General features: G+C 39.8%; 1 pseudogene; it reads left to right on the forward strand.

The window, feature by feature from the left end:
• Positions 1–15,578, forward strand: part of LOC149125038 (endoplasmic reticulum membrane-associated RNA degradation protein-like) — a 98,523-nt pseudogene extending 82,945 nt beyond the window's left edge.
• The last annotated feature ends 9,951 nt before the right edge of the window (positions 15,579–25,529 follow it).

Here is a 25,529-nt window from a genome sequence, read left to right on the forward strand (position 1 = left end):
ACTTAGGCCATCTTCTACTGCTTTCCCAGGCCATAGCAGAAAGCTGAATCAGAAGAGCATGGCCTGGACTAGAACCAGCGCCTATATGGAATGCTGTCGCTGCAGGCGGAGGATTAACCTGCTGCGCCACAGCACCGCCCCCATGAAGATGTGTGTGTGTGTGCGTGTTTTAAGGTTTATTTATTTATTTGAAAGTCTGAGTTACACACAGAGAGAAGGAGATGCAGGGAGAGAGAGATCTTCCATCTGCTGGTTCATTCCCCAATTGGCCACAACAGCCAGAGCTGCGCCGATCTGAAGCCAGGAGCCAGGAGTTTCTCCTGGGTCTGCCAGGTGGGTACAGAGACCCAAGGACTTGGGCCATCTTCCACTGCTTCCCCAGGGCGTAGCAGAGAGCTGGATCAGAAGTGGAGCAGCAGGGACTCGAACAGGTGCCCTTATGGGATGCCGACACTGTAGGTGGTGGCTTTACCCACTATGCCATAGTGCCAGCCCCTGTGAAGATGTTTTATAATGTATTTTTCAGTGCTAGAATTCCTACTTGGTTCTTCACGTACGTGTGTGTGTTTGTATGTGTGTAGTTTCTATCTCTTTGCTGAGATTCCTCTGTTTTTCCTTGTTTTGAGAGGTTTTAAAATTGCTTATTAAGCACTTTTTATGATGGCTGCTTTAAAATCCTTCTCAGATAATCTCAATTTCTGATTCACATAGTCTTTTTTTTTTTAAGATTTATTTATTTGTTTGAAAGTTAGAGTTACACACAGAGAGAGGAGAGGAGAGGCAGAGAGAAAGGTCTTCCATCCGCTGCTTCACTCCCCAGATGGCCACAATGGTTGGAGCTGTGCCCATCCGAAGCCGGGAGCTTCTTCCGGGTCTCCCACGTGGGTGCAGGGGCCCGAGGACTTGCAGCATCTTCTACTGCTTTCCCAAGCCAAAGAAGAGAGCTGGATGGGAAGTGGAGCAGCCAGCTGGGACTCGTACTGGTGCCTGTTTGGAGTGCCGGCACTGCAGGCGGTGGTGGCTTTACCGGTTACGCCACAGTGCTGCCCCCATCACATAGTTTTTAAAGTCAGTGGGTTATCTTTTCTTATTTAAATAGTGTTTTTTCTGTTTTTTACTGTAAATGATTTTTGTTTATTCTAGACATTTTGAATTTTATTTTAGGAGACTTACTGACTATTTTTATTATTTGAGAAGAGAGATAAAAAGACAGGGAGATCTCTCATCCGCTGGTTCACAACAAAAATGCCAACAATAATAGCGGCTAGGCCAGGCTGAAGCCAAGAGCTAGGCACTCAATCCAGGTTTCCTGTGTACTTGGTAGGGACCCAATTAGCTGAGCCATAACATACTGTCTCCCAGGATCTGCATTAGAAAGAAGCTGGAATCAGAAACTGACCCAGGATGCTACCCCAGCTACTCTGAATGGAACATTGATGTTCTAACGACATCTTAACTGCTGGGCCCAATGCCCGCCTAGGAAACTCATGATCCTATTTAAATCTTCTGTTTTAGCAGGGAGTCACTTTATCTAGGTTTAAAAATTGGGTTCTGGCATATTTTTGTGGATTGTAGTTCTGGTGACAATTAGTGTCCAGGGCACATTTAATGCTATTCTGTTCTGTTTTGTTCTTCCTACTCTGTTTGGGCTCCTGTCTGGTTCTTGTTAATGGCACTCATTGATAGAAATTCCTTCCCTGGGACACCTAGTGTTTCTGGGAGGGAGATGCTGGACTTGTAGGATGGAAGGCATTGTGCATAGCCTCTTTGGTGAGACCATCTCTATGCTTTTCCTGTTCTATCTCTGCAGGCTGATCTTTTCTCAGGAAGGAAGTGCCTATCGAAGCTGCCTACTGCAGCTGGTGAAGGATCAGGAGACATCACATTTAGGCTAGTCTTTGCCACTGGGCACAGGACCAGAAGAAATTAGTAATCTCGCTGCTGTGTGGAGGTCTGGGAGACCCTAAACCTGAAATGCTATCTGCTACTGAGTGGAGAGTTGGGAGGCATCCTATTTGCGTTGAATGTTCCTCCTCTGTGTTTTTACATTGTCCTGTATTGATATTTATCACGTTCCATAAGAATCATTGGTTATTTTTTAACTAGTAGGTACTACGTTTCTAATATTCAACACAGTGCCTAACATGTTGTGAGCGCTCAATAACTGTTTGAACAATAAATGAATGGGGAGTGTGACGTTACCAAAAGGAGACTGGCAACAGGAATCAAATGTAGACTTTTGAACTTAGTTGTGACTTGATGAGGATTGTGATCTGGGAAGATTACATTATTACGGACGCAGTGAAAAAAAAGGTAGTCCAGCATATCTACCTTGTTAACAGCTACCAGTTTTCATCCTCTTGGGAGACTTCCATGATAATCGGTGTTTTTCATCTACTTAAATACAATTATATAGTTTAGACAGTAAAACTTGTAGGCATATGTACTACTGAAGGCACTAAATTAATTAAGCATGATATGCTATCATTCAAAACTTCCCAGTGATTTGAATATGCAAGCAGAAAAAGGACAAACCATATATGACAGTAGAATTCTGACACAGATGCCCAGGAAGCCAAATCACATCCTCTGACCCAATATGGTCAGGGCTTGGTCAATGACCAAGGTTTTACATAAAGCAACAGAATGCTTCTAAATTAAGATCATTCAGAAAACATCAAATATACTCTCTAAATCTTCTAGGTAACTAACTTCTTGATTTCCCACGTCAGTAACCTATGATCAGAGAATACATAACGCTTTTCCTTTTTGTCACTATAAAGCTTTCCACTTGCCTGATTTGAGTCTTTTCCAAATAGGACTGTTGATGACTGATTCCCTTAATAGAGAAAACTCTGAATAAATAGTCTTTATTCTTATTGAGCAGTCTTTGTTTATTTCCATACCAGTAGATGCAATGGTTCATGGGATGCTGAACTAGGGTAGATATTAATAAGTATGATAAACACCGTTCAGGACAATGGGTCAGTCTAGACTCCTCAGGAAGCTGCCTTATCTCAGTTGCTTTATATCATCTGGGAGAGTTGGTGCTAAGGAGTTATACTGTATAAGCCCCAACTCAGTTATCATGCATCCAAACCATTTTTATCTTTGAAACAAATCATTAAAAGCATTTTTTATTAACCTGCCGGTCAATGTTTTATCCCTTGGGAGATCTGCCTTTAGTCTGGCATTGAAGGCAGAATGGAATTTGTAGATGACTATATCTCTTATATATTTGTAGCTTAATTTGTCTTTTAGACAATGTTTTTCATTTTCTTTCACATTGCTACTACCCTTTTCAGTGCTTTTATGATAGCAGTCCTCGAAGTGATTTCTTTGAGCCTCTTTTTACCCTGAATTATTGGGCAATCTTAAGCTTATGTTCATCTTCTCCTAACTTGGACCATCATAGTAACTTTCTCAAGAATTACTCTATTTGTGTACTCTAATTGGCTTTTGTGTCATCCATTATATGACTCCTCTAACCAACCTAGCAATCTTGTGTCCTCCTACTCTCCTACGTGTTCTGGTTTCTTGTCTACACTTTGTTTATTTCCACTTTTATGCTTTTGCTCATTCCGTTGCTTCGTGTGGAATGCCTTCTTTTGTCCATTTTATGTATTTTTACTTAACATGTTCTCTAATTCTCATTTATCCCTCAGTAGGCTAACTGTTAAGCGAATCTTTCTATTGTGAACTCACAAACTCTGTTTCACTCTAGGATTCCAGGTTAGAATTGGACATAAATTAAGCTTCAGGAAATCTAGAAGGCAAATGTGAAAGTAGCCGTAGCTGGTATTATTATTATTATTATTATTATTATTGCAACGTTTTCATTATTTCAAGGTGGGGAAGACAGGTACCTAAGTACTGGCAGGTTCTAGTTTGTCCTTGGTTTTCCCCATTTCACGTCTAGCTCTCTCTTCCAATCACCAGCTCTACTGACCAACAGCAGCCCCAACTCACCACCAACTTTGTGAGTTGCTATAAGCTCACAGAGGTGGTAGCCACAAAGAGTCAACAACCTTCCATAGAGTTTTTTTTTTTTTTTATCTTTTATTTAATGAATATAAATTTCCAAAGTATGACTCATGGGTTACAATGGCTTCCCCCCCCATACCGTCCCTCCCACCAACAACCCTCCCCTTTCCCACTCCCTCTCCCCTTCCATTCACATCAAGATTCATTTTCGATTATCTTAATATACAGAAGATCAGCTTAGTATACCTTAAGTAAGTATTTCAACAGTTTGCTCCCACACAGAAACATAAAGTGAAAAATAATAGATGATTTTTTTTAAATGATGATGAAATCAGATCAGACCTATTGTCATGTTTAATCCCAGTGAGAGTCAAGTTGGGAATTGAAAATTTCTTTCTTTTTTTTTTTTTTTTTTTTTTTACAGAAGATCAGTTTAGTATACATTAAGTAAAGATTTCAGTCGTTTGCACCCCCATAGAAACACAAAGTGAAATATACTGTTTGAGTACTCGTTATAGCATTAAGCCTCAGTGTACAGCACGTTAAGGACCGAGATCCTACATGAGGAGTAAGTGCACAGTGACTCCTGTTGTTGACTTTACCAATTGACACTCCTGTTTATGGCATCAGTAATCTCCCTATGCACCAGTTATGAGTTTCCAAGGCTATGGAAGCCCCTTGAGTTCTCCGACTCTTATCTTGTTTAGACACGGTCATAGTCAAAGTGGAGGTTCTCTCCTCCCTTCAGAGAAAGGCACCTCCCTCTTTGAAGACCTGTTCTTTCCACTGGGATCTCACTCACAGAGATCTTTTTGCCAGAGTGTCTTGGCTTTCCATGCCTGAAATACTCTCATGGGCTTTTCAGCCAGATCCGAGTGCCTTTAGGGCTGATTCTGAGGCCAGAGTGCTATTTAGGACATCCGCCATTCTATGAGTTTGCTGAGTATCTCACTTCCCATGTTGGATCACTCTCCCCTTTATTTATTCTATCGGTTGGTGTTAGCAGATACTAGACTTGTTTATGTGCTCCCTTTGACTCTTAGTCCTTTCATTATGATCAATTGTGAACTGAAATTGATCACTTGGACTAGTGAGATGGCATTGGCACATGCCACCTTGATGGGATTGAATTGGAATCCCCTGGTATGTTTCCAACTCTACCAATTGGGGCAAGTCAGCCCGAGCATGTCCCAAATTATACATCTCTTCCCTCTCTTATTCCCACTCTTATGTTTAACAGGGATCACATTTCAGTTAATTTTCAACACTTAAGAATAACTGTGTGATAATTACAGAATTAAACCAGTCATATTAAGTAGAACAGACAAAAAAAAATACTATGAGGGATAATGTATTAAGTTGTCCATTAGCAGTCAGAGCTATGCTGATCAAGTCACCATTTCTCATAGTGTCCATTTCACTTCAGGAGGTTTCCTTTTTGGTGTTGAGTCAGTTGTCACCGATCAGGGAGAACATATGGTATTTGTCCCTTTGGGACTGGCTTACTTCACTCAGCATGATGTGTTCCAGATTCCTCCATTTTGTTGCAAATGACTGGATTTCGTTGTTTCTTACTGCGGTATAGTACTCTAAAGAATACATATCCCATAATTTCTTTATCCAGTCTACCGTTGATGGGCATTTAGGTTGGTTCCAGGTCTTGGCTATTGTGAATTGTGCTGCAATAAACATTAGGGTGCAGACCGCTTTTTTGTTTATCAATTTAAACTCCTTTGGGTAAATTCCAAGGAGTGGGATGGCTGGGTCGAATGGTAGGGTTATATTCAGGTTTCTGAGGAATCTCCAGACTGATTTCCATAGTGGCTTGACCAGTTTGCATTCCCACCAACAGTGGGTTAGTGTCCCTTTTTCCCCACATCCTCGCCAGCATCTGTTGTTGGTAGATTTCTGTATGTGAGCCATTCTAACCGGGGTGAGGTGAAACCTCATTGTGGTTTTGATTTGCATTTCCCTGATTGCTAGTGACCTTGAACATTTTTTCATGTGCCTGTTGGCCATTTGGATTTCCTCTTTTGAAAAATGTCTATGGAGGTCCTTGGCCCATCTCTTAAGTGGGTTGTTGGTTTTGTTTTTGTGGAGTTTCTTGATCTCTTTGTAGATTCTGGTTATTAACCCTTTATCTGTTGCATAGTTTGCAAATATTTTTTCCCATTCTGTCGGTTGTCTCTTCACTCTCCTGACTGTTTCTTTTGCAGTACAGAAACTTCTCAATTTGATGCAATCCCAATAGTTGATTTTGGCTTTGACTGTCTGTGCCTCCCGGGTCTTTTCCAGAAATTCTTTGCCTGTGCCAATATCTTGAAGGGTTTCTCCAATGTTCTCTAATAACTTAATGGTGTCAGGACGAAGATTTAGGTCTTTAATCCACGTTGAGTGGATTTTTGTGTAAGGTGTAAGGTAGGGGTCTTGCTTCATGATTCTGCACGTGGAAATCCAGTTTTCCCAGCACCATTTATTGAATAGACTGTCCTTGCTCCAGGAATTAGTTTTAGATCCTTGATCAAATGTAAGTTGGCTGTAGATGTTTGGGTTGATTTCTGGTGTTTCAATTCTGTTCCATTGGTCTATCCATCTGTTTCTGTACCAGTACCATGCTGTTTTGATTACAACTGCCCTGTAGTATGTCCTGAAGTCTGGTATTGTGATGCCTCCGGCTTTGTTTTTGTTGTACAAGATTGCTTTAGCTATTCGAGGTCTCTTGTGCCTCCATATGAATTTCAGCATCATTTTTTCTAGATCTGCGAAGAATGTCTTTGGTATCTTGATTGGGATTGCATTGAATCTATAAATTGCTTTTGGGAGAATGGACATTTTGATGATGTTGATTCTTCCAATCCATGAGCATGGAAGATTTTTCCATTTTTTGGTATCCTCTTCTATTTCTTTCTTTAAGGTTTTGTAATTTTCATCGTAGAGATCTTTAACGTCCTTGGTTAAGTTTATTCCAAGGTATTTGATTGTTTTTGTAGCTATTGTGAATGGGATTGACCTTAGCAGCTCTTTCTCAGTCATGGCATTGCTTGTGTATACAAAGGCTGTTGATTTTTGTGCATTGATTTTATATCCTGCCACTTTGCCAAACTCCTCTATGAACAACCTTCCATAGAGTTCTACAGCGTCTCCCTTCACAGTACACTCTGGCAACTGGATGTGCCTATCTCTTAGATTTAACTGTGATTTGGGTAATTTCTGGGACCTTTCTCAGATACTTACATGAGTATCAAACATCTCACCACTCATTCCTGATCTTTTTCTTCCTCATTTTCATTGAATCCGTAGTACTTCTGAGGCCCCATATTTTATTTTATGTTCTCAAACATGCTTTCTTACTCTATATTCATGGCATCCTCATATATGCAAAGCTCCAGATTTTGGTAATTTTAAGGAAAATTATTTTCTTTAAAGTCAATCACTTATTCATTTCTTGCACCTTACTAGTGCAATTAAGAGCTAGGACTATGTTGTTGATTCATTGAAGTTCACTTGTGATCTCAAAAGCCAGGAACTTGACTCCCCCCCCCCCCCCCCCATATTGGCTCTAGCACAATGGCAATTCATACAGAAAGCTATTGATGCTGCCTTAATGTTGAAGACTGAGTACTGGAAAATGGGGGGTAAAACTATGGTTTAATATCTCTAAATATTATCTTGATACACAGGGATAAATTTTAAACTTCTCAAGGAATGAATGGATTGTGTGTCCTTTCAGTAATGTTATTTTTTGCAAGTAGGCTTTGATAAAAGTTGGTCAGTAGCCAACTTGAGGCTGTATTTTCTGGCAAGAAACCTAAGTTCATATGTTCTGTGTTCTTGATTAAGAGCAGATCAATATACACACTTAGAAAAAAACTAAAAAAAAAAAAAAACCAAATGAAGAGAAGATAGATTTAAATTCTACACACACACACACACACACACACACAAATTGGAAAGCTGGCTTTCTTACCTGAATAGATGATTACCATAATTTTTGTCTTCTAACAAAAAAAGTCTACTTTTTATACTTTTTCAACTCCATTTTCTTTCTAGAAAGAAAAAAAAAGATGAGGGAATGGCTGTGATCTTTGACTTGAAGAGACTTTAACTTTCCCAATACTTCTCTTGGTACTATTTTTATTTTATTTTATTTTTAAAAATTTATTTATTTACTTAAAAGTCAGAGCTACACACATAGAGAAGGAGAGAGAGAGAGAGAGAGAGAGAGAGAGAGAGAGAAATCTTCCATCTGCTGGTTCACTCCCCTGGAGCTACGGCGATCTGAAGCCAGGAGCCAGGAGCTTCTTCCTTGTATCCCACGTGGGTGCAGGGGCCCAAGGACTTGGGCCATCTTCTGCTACTTTCCCAGGCCATAGCAGAGAGCTGGATTGGAAGTGGAGCAGCCGGGACTCAAACTGGCACCCATATGGGATGCCAGCGCTGCAGGTGGAGGCTTTACCCCCTATGCCACAGTGCTGGCCCCGGCCCCTTGTTACCACTTTTTAAAAAAATTTATTGGACAGGTAGAGTTAGAGACAGTGAGAGAGAGAGACAGAGAGAAAGGTCTTCCTTCTGTTGCTTCACTCACCAAATAGCCGCTACGGCCAGCACTGCGCCGATCCGAAGCCAGGAGCGAGGTGCTTCCTCCCGGTCTCCCATGCGGGTGCAGGGGCCCAAGCACTTGGGCCATCCTCCACTGCCTTCCCGGGCCACAGCAGAGAGCTGGACTGGAAGAGGAGCAACCAGGACTAGAACCCAGGACCCACAAGGGATGCCGGAGCCTCAAGCGGAGGATTAACCAAGTGAGCCATGGCGCCGGCCCCATTTCCACTTATAAATTAAAGCTGAGAGTTTGGAAAACATGTTGTTCCACTCTCTATGAACGTGTAGTTAGGTAAATCATTATTGCAGGGAGATGAGATCTGGGAGCCTTGAAAAATGAAAGAAGCATATAAAAATCAGGGCTGACTTCTGCAGTACTGTTTTCTAAGAAAATGACTTCTTTGTATTCTGTGCAAACAGAGCCTATTAGGTAGTAGTAGCAAGTGTTGCACAATCTTATATATATAATTAGTGCCACCGATGGCTACATTTGGTTAAAATGGCAAACTTGATGTTATTTTACTACATTAAAATTTTTTCAAACAAAAAATAATCTACTCCTTCAAGGGTCTTGGATAGATGTAAGAAGATCAGTGGGTAGGTGATATGTGTCATGAAAGAAGGAAGAAGCAAGACTCAACTCGTGAGAAAAATGACTTATATAAACCTCCCAGAAAAGGATATTGTGTTGTCATTTTATGAGCAAAGGCTGATTTTTAGGTTACTTACTTGGAGAACTAGACTGATTTTCTTTGTTTCCAGTTTTAAGGCCTAAATGTTTACAAATATTGTGGACATTATTCACTTATTTATTCATTTTTTTTCTCCTCAGAAAAATGATATCTCTAAGAATACAGGAAATTCAATACAGAAAATCCACTCTAGGTCATAATAGCTAGATATAAAATGCACATTTTTAAATGGTTAAGATGTCTTGCCATTTTGATTATCTAACCATCAAACTGTTACATCTTTTACAAATTGTACCAGGACAGATTTTTGGCCCAATGGTTAAGCTAATGGTTGAGATACCTACAACCCATATCAGAATGCAGGGGTTTGAGTTCTGGCTCCACTCTTGATTCCAGTTTTCTGCTGGTGGACATTATGGGAGGCAACAGGTCTTGGCTCAAGTAATCAGGTTTCTGTCATTTATGTGGAAGGCCTGGATTGACTTTGTTCTTCCCTGCTTCAGCCTGGCCTAGCCTTGACTTTTGCAGGCATTTGGGGAGTGAACTGGTGGATGGGAGACCTCTGTCTAACTCTTTGTCTCTCAAGTAAAATTCTAAAAGAATTTCCCAAATCTTTGCTTTAAAGGAAATAAAAATATTTCTCTCCAAGCTGTAAAGAATTATTGAGCTGATAGAATCAAAACGCAGGGGAATAAATATTTGAGGAGATAGATATGTTTACCTTTATTAGACTTGACACACAGTGTATATAGGTATAAAAACATCACATGGTACTCGATAAATATGTGCAAGTTTTATGTCAGTTAAAAATAAAAAAAATATTTTTAAAGATGTTCTCTGCCTTCTGTTTGCCTAAAATCAAGACAGAGCTTCACAAAGATAAAAGATCTCTCTATTCTCCTCCCCTGTTTCCCATCTAAAGACTAGATGTAAATTCTACACCATGTTTGCTCATCAGCTTAGACATTGTGATGCCAGAGGAATCTATGAGCAGACTTTCTAGTCATAAATTTACCTTCCCACAACTTTCCCATCCTTGAAATCTGGGATTTCGTTTGTCCTGTCACTGTTCTAAAATGCATTGTTCTTTCTGGAGGCAGACTCCTAAGCTGCTGCCTTACTTTTCTCCCACAGGATGTATGTAGCACATGTTAGTAAACCTGCTTGTTTCTCTGTTATTAATCTGTTTTTATTGTAAGAGTGTATCTCAGTAATGAACTTGGGAAAGCTGTGTTTTCTGCCCTTCAGTGTGTAGAGATATAAATAATTCTAACTTATATTTTTAGTGGGTTTTAATGTGAAGTTTTGAAACCCACTGGGCTATGTCTTTTTATGTTGATCAGTGAACTCTGTGATATTGACCTATGTTAGACAATAAAAGAAGGTAGAAGATCAGAAATTTATGTATAAATGAAAACTGGGTGTTCAAACTATTTGAGTTCATACAACTCAAATATTGAAACTATCACTTTGATTTTGTTATTATCCCTCTTACATAAATTATCTAGGCTATTTTTAATCTTCACTTTAATCTTCTAGGGTAAACATAGTCATACAGAAGGTACACATACACACTGCCAACTGAATATTCAAGCTTTATTTCATTGCCAAGATGTGGTTTGTAACAAACTTGCTGATACGACTTTACATTCTCTGTAGAAATCACTCTGTGGTAAACAAGATTATTTTGGACACTGCAGTACTCCCTGCTAACATCTAAATAAGCCATACTATTGAGAAGTCTGCCTGGAATTTAGCTGGTTAATTGTTTTCATGTGCTTGCATTAGAATGAATATGAACCCCTAACTAGGTAGTCTCACAAAGGTCAGAGTTGGAATCTCAGCCCTGTTCTCAATGAGCTCTGAGGCTCCCTCAGCAGCCCTACTTTTGAGGAGTCTCTGTTTTTCAGAGAAATAAATCCTATAGCTCTGGAAGAAAAGCAAATTTATTCTAAGAAAAGGCCCTCTCTTTGCTCAATTACACGTTTACTTCTTTTCTCTTGGTATTTCATAAAACTATGCAGGAATCCAAGAAGATAATACTAAACGTTTACTGCTAAAGTTTTAGCTTCCAGACCACTCATGCACTTTATGTTCTTGCATGGATCCCTCAAATTTCTCAGGGAAGTAAATATATTGTACCATATACAGTAATACAAGTAAGGCCCAGAGAACAGTGATTCGCTGAAAATCTCAGTGATAATATGAGAGCTCCTAGAGATTTGAACACTGGTCTACATAACTCCAAAATCTGTATTCTTTCTACTTTGAGGTTGCCAAAGTATGTTTTCTCCCAAACCTATGGTTATATATTGGTATAGGACATGTTAGAGATATTAGCATGGAAGACTTGTAGGTATGGGACCTTTTTCCTCTGTTAAAAATTAAGATGTATGAACATACTTATGAGACAAAACAATTAGAATTAAATTGTCCCAAGAAATTCCGAGAGTGATCTGGATGGGGTGTGGCCAGCAGATAGGAAATCTCTGTGTTTTTTTTTTTTTTTCCTCTCTCCCCTTTCTCTCTGGCACTTAATAAATAAAAGAAATACATGGAACAAAGTTTAAAAATATTATTATCTGGAAGATTTTATATTTGAAAATTGGTTGCAAAATAATTATTATTCCATAAGCTCTTTTAGAGATGGAATTTAATTCTCTTATTCACCTGGAATTTGGGTGGGATTAAAATTGCATCTACAAATAGAATGCAGTTGGGCGACTTTGCTTGATTTCTGATACTGATGTGGGATGAAAAGTAGGCAACTAGATAGGTCTGCTGAGCAGGAAGTCCAGAAGGCACAAATGTAATTCTATCTTCTTATTTGACAATCAAAATATCCCTTTCCCAGGATGCACCTGCTTCATCTGGGACCTAAGGCAGGATACTATGAAAATATGGAGATTAAGCTCTACATGGAACCTATGGAGGTATCACAAAATTCCAAGGTAGCTTCATTCTTGTAGAGGTACCACCCACCCCACCCTTTACCCCTGTCTCATAAAAGGAGTCAGTACTGGGGGAGGAAGGCTCTCTCACTATAGACCATGCTAGAAGTCCTGCAGAGGTACAACCTCCTTATCTCTCTTTTCCTACCCCTCCTTCCTTTGGGAATTCCTCTGGGTCATTGCCCACTTAAAACGGGTATTTCTTTGCATGGGGCAACCCTTGCTCATGCATGTATGTGTGTTTACTTTCTCACCTTTTGAATAAATTTTGTTAGCACTTTGTGAACCTTATACATGCCTGCATTTAGAATGCTTGCCTTTGTTTGAGAAAAGGACCAAGAGTAAAAAATTAAAACACCCTAGTCCACATCAGTATGAGCTCAGAACAGTCCACAGTCTACAATCTATCTCTTGGGATACATGTTCTGGAGAAAATCAGAACATGTAACTTCTCTATCTGCCTTTAGACTGTTGTGTTATAAGGAAGCCCAAACCAGCTCACATGGAGAGACTGAATGAATGAATCTGCGTGGAGAGGTGTGTCATCTCCAGCAGCTGTTAGTGTTCACTGTGTTAGCTTCACCTACTGTGTGGCTTCCAGTGAGTAACTCTCAGCTAGAACCACAAGTGAATTTTTTTCTGAATTCCTGACCTACAGAAATCATGAACTAGAATGAGATGAGTGTTAAGTGACTAAATTTTGAAGTGATTTTTCTTGTATCAGTAGAAAACTGGAGCAGAATGTAATGCCGAAATGGAATGCTGACATAACAAAAATCCCAGTGTGATCTTGTGATTTGGACCAGTGGCGGACAAAGTCTTTTAGGAAAAGACTATCGATGCAATCTTGAATTGGGTTGAAAGGGTGTGGGTGTGAGCTGGAAGGTTCTTGTGGAAAGTGTTAGCAGAAGCTTCAGGGCCTCACGAATGCTGTCTGGGCGTGTTGAAAGCAAAGTGAGGAAAATGTAGTTGGAAATTAAAGAGGAAATCCTTGTTATGTGGTGGCCAAATTTTAACAAAATTCTTGCATGTGTGAATGGAGAGCATAGAATCTGTGCCTACTGAACTCGGTTGTCAGTTTATGAGATTTCCAGGCAGAAAGTTTAGGGTTCCACATGGCTTCCTCTCACTGCCCGTGAGAAAATTATGGGAGAGTAATGAGCTGAAGAACATATTATTCACCTTTGAATGAAATTTACAGAAAATGTGAAGGATTTAGACCAGTGTTTCATATAGTAAAAAGTTTTCTAAAAGGACTTTAGGAAAAAAGATTGAAGGCCTGGATAAGGCTAGAATATTCTTTGCAAGACCTCAGAAAATTCTAAGGACTCATACAATCCATGTAATATATGAAAAGTCCCAGAATCATCCAAATGAGTCTTTCCTAAATTCCTGGCCCATAGAAACCACCACAAGAGAAAATAAAATGATTACTCCAATTTGGAGCAGTTGTTTATTGGAAGAGATGATAGAAACATTGCAATGACAAGAATAGTGTTAGAGTCTTAAGTACTAATTTTTTATTTAAAAATGATCTTAACCACCAGGGAGTAGGGTAAACATTATTCTTACATTGGATATTAAAATAAATGTAGTTTTCTTACTTCACTTCAAAATAAAAAAATACAAAAACTTTCTGCTTAAAGATGAAATCATATTTTATTTAGGTGTTCCTTTCATTATTATATCGTCATTCAAGCAGGATGGAAATATTTTTAGACTGGAGAATTTAGCCTTCACATTATAGATGTGTGGCTATGACACCTTTTTTCAGAAAGATGGGTGTTACCGATGGGGTCCCATAAAAGATTGTTTTCATTAAGCACTTAATTTTCACTCAGAAGCAAAAGTTTCCATATAAGCTTTCACCATGACTTGTTGAGAGAACTGACTTTAACTTTCTTAATAAAATTAAATATGAAAGATGGCTGATACTTTGCCCTTCATCAGTAATTGATAAATATTGATTTAAAAATAGCAATTGAAGATCCATGATAAAATTCATATGGCATGTGTAATTTAAGTACTATGAGAAGGGACTATACTGTAGGACATTATTATATCTAAATGTACTATAGGATTGTTCTTCACTACCCCTTTTTTCTTCCTTCTCTTCTTCTTTTTCTTCTATTCCCTGATATGATTTTAAAATAGTTTTATTTGTGTTAGGTCAAAATGTTATTTCTCTCTTCTTTGCCATCTGTTTATCATTTTATACTATGTAAAGTGCTTATCCTGTTTGTCAGCTATATTTAAGAAGAGTCTTCATTGTGTTAAAAGTGGGTTTTCTGGATTATTATTTCTGATTTTAGAGATTTTACACATTATTGTGGGAAACAGTCATCTACTGAGCTCATCATAGTAGTCTTCACAACATATAAGACAAATTAATAATGTTCTTGAGACCACAGAAAAGGGAATGATTAATATTTTGGGGCTGAAGTTGTGGCTTAAACAGTGGTGTGCTAATACTGGCATGTGTTGGCTTGTGAGAGCCGGATTTGAGCATTTTTTTTCCCCAAATGGTAGTTCTTAAGTAAAAATCCAAACAGAAACTTTCAATACCACTGTTATTCACAAGAATGACTTTTGTTTTGGTTATTATAAATAAGATGACCTCTTTTTTTTTCATGGAGAAATCTAACTCCAAACTGTATGTAAGATGGCTATTGTAAATAGATCACCTTTCAAACATGCAGCAACAACCACCAATACAAAAGCCTTGGAATGGATGCTTGCTTGCTTGTTCTATTATTTCACTACAAACAGCATAGAAGGCAAGAGAAGTTGAATGTTTATTCTGAAATAGAATGGAAGTTGTCATTGTCTACACTAGTACTCCTCACTTCTCTGCTGCCATTTTTAGTAAGTTTTCTGTGTAAATCTTGGGGTGTCCATCCATCTTCTCTGAGAAGAAGCACTTCAACTTTTGCATTAGTTGGATGGTGGACTCCATTCTGCTACCAAGAAGTGCATGGTGTTGCAGTGACACCTCCTTGCATTCTGATTTAGATCCGTCACTCATCCGAAGTAGTCCCCAGAGTACAAGAGCTTGCCAAGACATGGATCATGGGTAAAACGGCAAGCAGCAAACCAATAATAATACTGCGTCTCTCTCTGGAGTCTGGTGCTCTTTGGCACTTCTACACCTGGCCATGGTGGAAGGGATGGTCTGGAAACCATTGCTCTTCTGTGTATTTCCATTTAGCTGGTGCCTTGATCAGCTAGAGGCTGTCACTGGAGTCAGTGGTGGGGTGGTGACAGGTGGGTCACAAACTTAACCATTTTAGTTTTTTGCTTTTCTTCCCTTGTAGATCAGGCTCTTGGTCCCAATGCAGGCAGTGGGAGGTGATTCTCCATTTATCTCCCTGGAGAGCCCCTCCTCATTCAGCCTATACTAGGACCTTGAAAATCTTGAGTGGTGGAAATGCTTCAACCAAGCTGGGCCTGAGTATGATTTGATAAACTGTCTTTTAAACCTAGCTTTAAAGGGTCAGTAGGAGGAATTTTTTGTTTGTTTTGCCTTTTTTTGTTTGCTAGTTTGAAAGGGAAAGAGCCATGGTAATTACTGATGCCATATATTAGGTCTTACTATGCTTCAGGTACTGTGCTGAGTACTTTCTGAGCTATCCCAATTAATCCCCCAAACATCCCCACCCTTGCCCTCCCAGCCTCCCTGCCCCCCCCCCCCCCCGATTGTAGATATTGCCAACTCCATTTTACATGGGAAATAGGAGCTCTGGGATTTGACGTCATGTCTATGAGACTCCACTGGTTTGCCAGTACACTTTACTGCCTCATAAACAAATAAGTGGATATCGGCAAAGTTGGGGAGTGGGCTGTGTTTTATAGAACTCCTTATTTCCCTTATCACTACTTTGACATAGCCTGCAGTTTTCTAAAATTAGTATAGATTTCGTTGGCTGAGGTAAACTTACTCACCATGAAGACTCATTGATTCTCTATTACAGAATCACACAGCCTTTGTAGTTTACTCAGAATATTAGATTTTAAGACAGCTGTGAGTGTAAGTTAAAATTATAGATGTAGAATGTCGATTGAAGTTGTGACCTGTCTGATGTTTTGGACAGGGGAGGTGAGGTGCCCTGCAAGGAAGGGGAAGGAGTTAGAAGGAATTAATAGGCAGAGACAGCCTGAGATGAAATATTGCAGCATGTGTAACCAAAAAGGGACTGGTATCTGGAATATACAAGGAACTCCTTTACATTAGTGAGGATAGCACAGGAAAGCCTGTCAAAATTAGCTAAGTGCACGAGGACACAATTAACAGAAAGGGGAAAAATTTCTAAGATCAATGAGTATGTGACACAATGCAGAACTTTGCTGGAGATCAGAATAATGCAAATGAAACAATCCAGCCTCTAGTCTCCTCAAAAAAGACTAGCTCACAATTTTGGTTAAACTAATTCTCAGTGCTTGTATTAGTATGACTGTGTAAATAATATTCATATCTATGATTACACTTTATTTGATTCATAGCTTTTAAAAACGTCTCAATTGAGGTATAATATGCAACATAATACACTGCACATTTAAAGTGGAAAATTTGATAAGATTTGACATGTTTACACCCATGAAACCACACCATAATCAAGACATTGAATGTAACAATCACCCTCAGAAGTTTCTTTGTACTCCTTTGTAATTCCTACTTAACTGTCTATCACTCAGTAGGTGGCAACTAATAGGCTTTTTTCAAAATTTATTTATTTATTTGAAATTCAGATTTACAGAGACAGAGGGAGAGAAGAAACAGAGAGGTCTCCCATTTGCTGCTTCACCCCATTGCACCCCAGATGGCTGCAATGGTCAGGGTTGAGCCAAGCTGAAGCCAGGAGCCAGGAACTTCATCTGGGTCTCCCATGTGGTAGCAGCAGCCCAAGCACTTGGGCCATCTTCCATTTGCTTTTCCCAGACCATTAACAGGGGGCTGGGTTGAAAGTGGAGCAACTGGGATACGAACTGGCACTCATATGGGATGCTGGCATGGCAGGCAGTGGGTTTACCCGCTATGCCACAATGCTGGCCCCAACTACTAATAAGCTTTTTGTCATACAGACTAGCGTGCATTTTCAAAAATTTTGTACAGTAGAATAGAGTATGTAGTCATTTTTGGCCTGGCTTCTTTCACTCACTGTGATTATTTTTAGATGCATTCATGTTGTTGTACTTTACAGAACTTTATTTTTGAATTTGTTTTGGATTTTTGCTGAATTGTCCTTCATTGTTTGTACATAGTATAGCTTTTTTAAATCCATTTACTCATTTGTTGGATATTTAGGTTGCATTTTCAGTTTTGGGCTATTACATGTAAAAATGTTATGAACAGGCCGGCGCCACTGCTCAATAGGCTAATCCTCCGCCTGCGGCGCCGGCACACCGGGTTCTAGTCCTGGTCGGAGTGCTGGATTCTGTCCCGGTTGCCCCTCTTCCAGGCCAGCTCTCTGCTGTGGCCAGGGAGTGCAGTGGAGGATGGCCCAAGTACTTGGGCCCTGCACCTGCATGGGAGACCAGGAGAAGCACCTGGCTCCTGGCTTCAGATCAGCACGGTGCGCCGGCCACAGTGTGCTGGCCGCGGCGGCCATTGGAGGGTGAACCAGCGGTAAAGGAAGACCTTTCTCTCTGTCTCTCTCTCTCACTGTTCACTCTGCCTGTCAAAAAAAAAAAAAAAAATGTTATGAACAGTCATGTACAAATCTTTGGGCATATTTTTTTTCATTTCTTTGAGTATGTATGTCAGGGTGGAATAGTTGTATCACATGGTAGGCAGATGTTTAACTTTGTAAAGAAAATGTCTTGCTGGCGCTGCGGCTCAATAGGCTGGTCCTCTGCCTAGCGGTGCCGGCACACCGGGTTCTAGTCCCGGTCGGGGCGCCGGATTCTGTCCCGGTTGCCCCTCTTCCAGGCCAGCTCTCTGCTGTGGCCAGGGAGTGCAGTGGAGGATGGCCCAAGTACTTGGGCCCTGCACTCCATGGGAGACCAGGAAAAGCACCTGGCTCCTGGCTCCTGCCATCGGATCAGCGCGGTGCGCCGGCCGCAGCGCGCTGGCCGCGGCGGCCATTGGAGGGTGAACCAACGGCAAAGGAAGACCTTTCTCTCTGTCTCTCTCTCTCACTGTCCACTCTGCCTGTAAAAAAAAAAAAGAAAAAAAAAGAAAAAAAAAGAAAATGTCTTGCAAAATGTATCATTTTACATTCTTAGCAGCTGTGTATGAGAATTCCAGTTCTTCCATATCCTTTTTTTTTTTTTTGACTGTACAAACACACTTTATTGGGATACTATTTGGTTACTTGATAGCCTGACCTATTGTGAAATGTTCCCTTTCTATTAAATATATAAAGTACTTCATATTTGAATCCTTAGTTGTAGCTATCTTTTATATGTTAGATATGTTTTACACTTACACTGGAACTCAGTCAGTCTTCTCTCACAATGATGATTTGCTTGACTAAGGAAATCTATAGTCTTTCCTGATGAGAATCAAATGTCACTGTGGAAGGGAAGTCATATAGTTGGGATTAGCATTGGAAGACGGCACGTAGTAAATTTAATTCTGAGATACCTACAATGATTAGATGTCAGAAATATTCTCCCATGGATGGCTACACTTATTTGAAAGCATGAGGGTGTGTCCAACGGACAGGGGCCAGCCTGAAAGAGCTGCCAATGGCCAAAGCCAGAGCAATTTGACCAAAAAGATAAATATTGTATCAGATTAAAACCCAACATATAAGCAAGTATTCATGAGTCCTAAGTAAACAGATGAGGAAGGCTGGTGTTGTGGTGCAGTAGGTTAATCCTCTGCCTGCAATGCTGGCATCCCATATGGGCACTGATTCTAGTCCCAGCTACTCCTCTTCTGATCTGGGTCTCTGCTATGGCCTGAGAGGGCAGTGGAGGATGGCCAAGGTGCTTGGGCCCCTGCACCCATGTGGGAGACCCAGGAGAGGCTCCTGGCTCCTGGCTTCAGATCGGCCCAGCTCCAGCCGTTGCGGCCATTTGGGGAGTGAACCTGTGGATGGAGGACTTCTCTCTCTCTCTCCCTCTGTCTCTCCCTTTCACTGTAACTCTACCTCTCAAATAAATAAGTAGAATCTACAGAAAAAAAAAACCACATGAGAAGTAGACAGTCTCACGGAAGACCAAGCGCTTGAGGGAAGGCTCCCTCCTGAGTGTGGCTGAACTGCCAGATTTGCGTCCACAGAGTACAGAAGGCCAGCAGCGGTGAAGGGGACTCCACAGTGAACACACGGCCTCCTCCAGGGGGCAGGGCTGACATCAGCAGTGGACAGGGGGTGGACTCTTGGGGTCCAGGTTGACATCACCAGTGGTGCGCCTGTCTTCTGTTGGGTCCAGGTTGGCATAACCAGTGATGAGCCTGTCTGGTGTTGGGGTTCAAGTTCGCATCAGCATTGAGGAGCCCTGTCTACACAGGGGTCCAGTCCCTTGTCAACAGCGATGTGTGTGTTGACTCTTAGTCTCATGCACCCTTGCTATGATGTGGTGAGAAGACATTTTGCTTGGTGTTCTTCATATATAAAGCCCATTATCCAAGTCCAATCATGAGAGAAAGTAAGACAAACCCCAATTACAGCACACCTAACCAGGCTTCCTCAAAACTCCCACAGTCGTCAAGAACACGGGAAGACAATCACATAGGTAGGAGGAGCCTAGGGAGGTGTGACATCATCAGAATTCAGTGTGTGGTCTTATTGGATCATAGGACCAGGAATGACAGCCAGAGAAACAGTGGGCTCAGAATCACCTGTGGGGTTTAAAATAGTGTATCCTATTGGTTCCTTAGTTGAGACAAGGGCACCATGGCAACAAAAAATATTAATGGCCAAAGAAATGAGGTGAAGGTATACAGAGATTTTACTTGTTCTCTATGCAAATTTTCTGTAAGTCTAAATGATTCTAAAATTAAAAATTTATCATGAAAACTAAAAAAAAAAAAAAAACAGTCTCTGTAAATCCATGTTAGCTGGAAGCTGAAGACCACTCGTATAGCCTTTTCCTTTCTCTTGAGTAAATACTTATTCTATTTCTCCTTTTGATTTCCCTAGCTTTCTTCATATTTCTTTCATTGTTAATTTGGCTTCAAAGTCAGAAATACGAATTTCCTCTATGTGTTCAGACACATCAGGTAATCTATCAGCCTAACTCTTTTCCTAGGGCCGCCTTTTCTGAAGCTTTCCTTCTTCTTGTTTCAGTGTAGGCTTGCTGCTTTTTGTTTCTCACTTGTTGTTCTGAGATTTCTGTTAACTGACGTCCTACACATTTCCCTCTGAATTTTAAGATACTGTGCCATTTTCTGGAGTCCAATAATGCTGCTGAAAAGTCTGATGACATTCTAATTCCTAACTTTTTGTTTTCAATTTGTTTTTGTTTTTTGGAGGCTTTGAGGATCTTTTCATTAGTGTCATGATCTTTTTCACTGATGTACTAAGCAGCTCTTAAACTAGAAATTGATATTTGATTTCTGAAATCATCATTTAAATTTTTGGGAGCTTTTTAATCTTTTTTATTGTATGTCATTCTTGTTTTATGAGTTAAATATCTTATCTCTTTGATGATCTTATTTTCACAGTTTAAAAGTTTTAGTTTGTTTCAGCATTGATCAATGTCCTCTGAACTCCATTTTTCTTTTTAGTTAATTTTGTCATAATCATCTATATCAAAAATTTCTCTCCAAACAATTGACAAATTTTGCTGGTTCACAGTTAAGAAAGAGAGACTAAAGCTCTGTTTGTGTATTTATGTGTATATGTGTGCATGAAGGGAGTCTGTTGATTGATGGGCTTCTCTGTAGGCTATTTGGCTAAGGAGCACACTGCTTTATTGTTCAGACTCAACTCTGAGAATGCATATCTTCTGTTTTTACATGGGCAGTTTCCCCAGGTAGTTTTCTAGGAGTCACGTTAACAAGGTCTGTAAGTAGTCTCACTATTCAGTATGTAGAATTTCACTTAGTATAGTATCACTGCCTTCAGTTGTGCCCAAATACTTCTATTCCAAAGTTCCCATGACTGAACTTCTCTGTGGACTTTTGCTGGGATGAATAGACAGCGTTTGAGTTAACTGCTTCTTAAAGGAGTGATGGCTGATTCTATTTTCAGTCCCACCAGCACCCCAACTTTAGGACTATGTGCTAGATCCAACTCTTGAGACTTTTCCTGGTTCTTCAAAGGTTGCATCCTGTCTTTTCCCTTCAGGCATTTAGTTTTCTCTTATCATCTAAGTTAGCCACGATAAGTCCATGTACTTTCTACTTTCCTAAATTTAGTTGACATCACTTTTTCCTATTCCCTATTCTTTTTGTTCTATGGGTTTGTAACAATAACATCACTTTAATGTAATTTCTAAAAAGATTTATTTATTTATTTGAAAGTCAGAGTTACACAGAGAGAGAAGGAGAGGCAGAGAAAGAGAGAGGTCTTCCCTCTGCTGGTTTGCTCCCCAGTTGGCTGCAACGGTCAGAGCTGCACAGATCAGAAGCCAGGAGCCAGGAGCTTCCTCCATGTCTCTCATGTGAGTGCAGGGGTCCAAGGACATGGGCCATCTTCTACTGCTTTTCCAGGCAATAGCAGAGAGCTGGATCAGAAGAGGAGCAGCCTGGACATGAACGGGAGCCCATATTCGATGCTGGCACCGCAGGCAGAGGCTTAGCCTAATACTACATCACAGCACCAGCCTGGGTTCTAGTCCTGGTTGGGGCACTGGTTTCTGTCCCGGTTGCTCCTCTTCCAGTCCAGCTCTCTGCTGTGGCCCGGGAGGGCAGTGGAGGATGGCCCAAGTGCTTGGGTCCCTGCACCTGCATGGGAGACCGGGAGGAAACATCTGGCTCCTGGCTTCGGATCGGCGCAGTGCCAGCCGTAGCGGCCATTAGGGGAGTGAACCAACGGAAAAGGAAGACCTTTCTCTTTGTCTCTCCCTCTCTCTCACCGTCTAACTCTGCCTGTCCAAAAAAAAAAAAAAAAAAAAAAAAAAATTACTAGATTGAGAAACAGAAAATTGTCAGTTCTCCAGGATCTCCCTTTATGCTAAAAATACATTGCTAAGAGTCTCCATCACATCACAATATTTTTCATTTTAGTGCCCCTCAAATATCTTCAAACTTATTTTATGGTCTCCTGAATGTGTTGCTTGATAAATAATCTGAACAAGTCCATTTTCTCTAAATTTTTCTGCTATCCATTACATAGAAAAAATATTCATTGTTGATGCAGGGCAACATGTAACAGATCTTGCTGAGTAAGCTTTACTTCAACTAATCAACACAATGTTTTGTTAGGAAACACTTGTGTGCAGGCACAACTTGACTTTATCTAAAAGAAACTTCATCTAACACAGAAAATTGTTCCTCTCTTGAGATATTCATTCTGTAAGACTAATTTAATTTTCCAATATGATTTCTTTTTCTCTGATTTTAGAAGGTTCTGGGGAAACACTGAAGTTAGACTGTGATATAGAGCCACTATAAAATAAGTTGAAAAGTAATATTTCTTGGTAATATCATTTATTCTCCACTTACTAAAAGCTCAACACTCTTCCTGTACAGAGGCCATAGTTTTCTGTGAACCAGAAAAACTATAAATTTTGCCAGCTGGTTTTAACTGAGAAGAAATATCAAGAAATTCCTCCTGTGGGCTCTATAAATGCTGAGATAGTGGACTGACACATGAAATATAATAAGTGTAGTTATTCATGCTTTTTTGCCCTCTCAAGCATGTCCTAATGATTTGTTATTCTACTCCATTTATAAATAGCCATGAAGTAGATTCTTACTAAATGAGAGGCCTGCTGTTTTTTCTTATGTAAAGTGTCAAGTGAGCTGAATATTTTGGGGAACATAAATCTTTGTTTGGAACCTAAGTAGAGACCACATTAATGATTTAGCATATGAAGGATGCACTGGTTATTAAATTTTGTTCTACAATTAGTTTCTTTGTTCTCTTTTAGGAATTAAGTTGAATTGGCATCTTTTTTGGGAATTTTATCATTTGAAATCTAAAGAGAAAATAGGAAAAATAAACAAGAACATTTGCGCTTTCTTTCCACATATGACTTTGTAAATTTCTGCAAAGCATGAGACCTTCTTTTGTATGAAAAAAGATTGAGGGATGAAATTTCAAAATCTTTTAGTTCTAGTACTGTCCTGTGTTGCATTTAATCTATAGCAGCTTTGTGTTGCCTTTTGTAACCTATTGAAATGGAACATACAAAATTTAATCTCAGGAAAAACAATTCTGCACATATTATATTGGAGATTTTCTGACCTGGATTACCATTAGAATCCCTTGGACAATTTGCTGAATAGATTCCTATATTCTTCTACAGGCAGTCTGATTTTCTAGACATTTCTGATAACGCATTTGGTTCTGCTCCTGTAACACTGTTGGGAAAGGGACCTGTCATAGTTGCTTCTTACTCTGAAGTTCCAGCATTATTTTCATTGCATTGCTTCCTTGTACCACAGAATAGTGATCTTTTAAGCTATAGCACACTTTCAAGGAAGGAATAGTGGTAGTTAATTTAGGGGTCTGGAAATCAGTGAAATAGAATGGCAGGCTGGAGAGTGGAGGCCATTGGCATCTTTTGCTACAGATCTCTTGGCAGCCACTGGGCAGCTAAGAGAATTGGAAAAGAAATTCAGAGAGTGCGGGTGGAGGGCACCTGTGAAGAGGCTATTTCCCCTTTCTAATCCTTTCTGTAGCAAGTCCACATGTGTGTAGTCACTCATCCCTCACCTCAGCCAGCTGCTTGAGGGGTTCTGCTCAAACAGCTGGAGGCAGTCCCAATCATCCATCAGTGTGGCAGCTGAGTATGCTCCTGAGGCCTACTTGGTGGGGCTTAGGTTAGCTCCAAGTGCACTGGCTGAATTCATGACCCAAAGAAACATTTGAAAATACAGGGCAGAGGAAAGTACACCTGGGAGGAGAGTCAAGAGACAAAAGTTCCAGTTCCAATTCTGTCATTTATTAGCAAAGTGACTTTCCGAATGTCCTTGGACATTGGCTTTTTTTTTTTTTTTTTTAACCCCAACAAGGAAGGTTGTACTAGATAATCTCCTAGGATCTGTTCAGCTCTCAGTCTATGTATCCTTTCAGGCAAGAATCTGGTTTTTGATAAAAGTTCTGGTGCCTAGTATTGTCAAGAGTCTGTTGCCAAATGCTTTTGATGAGAGTCTTTCTCTTTAGCAGAAAAGTGTTTTTGCTGAGGTTGATAACATTTTTCACATCTCCTTCTGTTAAATACTGATGCATTTTTTGTTTTTACACACTAGTTATTTTGTAAAGTCTAAAGTTAAGAGGCTATGATTTGGAAATGTGATATCAGTTGCAAACTAATCACTGTATTTCTACCTCTTTGAATAAGGAATGAAAATTTTCTTGAAGGATTGATAAATTCCCTGATAGTCTCAAGATTTTTGTTTTAGTCTATTTTCTCTTAATATTACAGCTATTACTACTATTGGTATTCTGAGTGATAGATTCAGAAGTAAAACCTTGTATTTATTCTCAGGAATAACTGATTGTTCAAACTCAATTTGCCTCAGTAATCTGATGTTCCACTCAAAATGTGTATTCGTTTCCTATGTTTCCTATCTTTTAAAAAGGAATATCTTTGCAATCACCCCCAATTCTTCCTCTGCACCCTCTACATTCTAATCAATGGTCTATCATATCCTCCCATTGTCCTTACTGCCACCGACTCATTACTTCTTACCATAGGGATATGCTTCTATTTTTAATTTTTATTCACAGCAATTAGACTTTTATTGTCACTAAAATAACCTTTCTAATGCACCTTCTGATCATGCCTCTCCCTGCTTAAAAATCACTAATGACTTGGCATTCTTATAGAATGAAATACAATTTTCTAGTGAGACTTTAAACTTTCTTTGCTTTTCTGATCCCCTACTTCTGCTAATGCCATTTCTGCAGCCTTGAACGTGGTCTCACCATCCCTACTTCAGGCTGGCCAAGTCCTGCTCATCAAGCCCAACACTGTCCTCCCTCAGGAATCCTTACCTGATCACTTCACTTCCATATAAAGGCTCCTTTACCTGAGTCTTACTATAGATCTAGTTGCTTTAATATTGTGCTACTTTCTATTATCTTCATTCCTAGCTTTCTTTCTCCATTAACAATTCTTAATCAGCTTCAGGTTCTCCTCAACTCCTGAAACTCATGGAACTTTTACATGTATTTGTGTATTTCTGGTAAAAGTAGCTGTGTCTTTTTAAAATCAGATTTTCAAAAGATTTTATAACTTCAAA

The sequence above is a fragment of the Oryctolagus cuniculus genome, chromosome 8, assembly GCF_051225735.1.
Source record: "Oryctolagus cuniculus isolate XC-2025 breed Fujian yellow rabbit chromosome 8, ASM5122573v1, whole genome shotgun sequence".
NCBI classification, from domain to species: Eukaryota; Metazoa; Chordata; class Mammalia; order Lagomorpha; family Leporidae; genus Oryctolagus; species Oryctolagus cuniculus.